The sequence below is a fragment of the Phalacrocorax aristotelis genome, chromosome 12 (genome assembly GCF_949628215.1).
Source record: "Phalacrocorax aristotelis chromosome 12, bGulAri2.1, whole genome shotgun sequence".
NCBI classification, from domain to species: Eukaryota; Metazoa; Chordata; class Aves; order Suliformes; family Phalacrocoracidae; genus Phalacrocorax; species Phalacrocorax aristotelis.
Window position 1 is genome coordinate 4,301,942 of NC_134287.1, and position 534 is coordinate 4,302,475.

The window sequence follows — 534 nt, forward strand, 5'->3', positions numbered from 1 at the left end:
AACTACTGAAGTGGAAGAAGCACTAGCCGTACATCAACAGCAACTAAAACTTGAGCATAGGCAGAGTCTTCATCTAGATTAGAGAAGGGCTCAACTGATAAAGCCAAGAGAATTAAAGAAAGAAAAGGTGGGTAAAGACCAGATAGCTCCTGAAATAAACTGTAAGCAGACGTATTTGTTGTGTTAGCAGTACAGGATAAGACCTTCACCTGGTGTAACCGGCAGAGCAGCACTGTAGCTAACTGTGCTGCATGACCGTATGCAGCAGTAGATGTTGGTCCATGTGACTTTACTCAAACTCTTATATTCATATTGGAATTGTAACATATTCTTTCAGTGCCATAGTTGCTGTGCAAAGGCAAAGTTCAATTTCACAAAGAAGTTTATTTCCAGGTATCTAGGAAAATAACATGTAATGGACATATATTTTCTTTATAATAAAGAGTATTTCTAAGCAATATAAGTTCTTTGATCCAGCTTCATCTTAAATGGTTTAATTTTTATAATAAAAAAGTGGAAATAAATGAATTATAC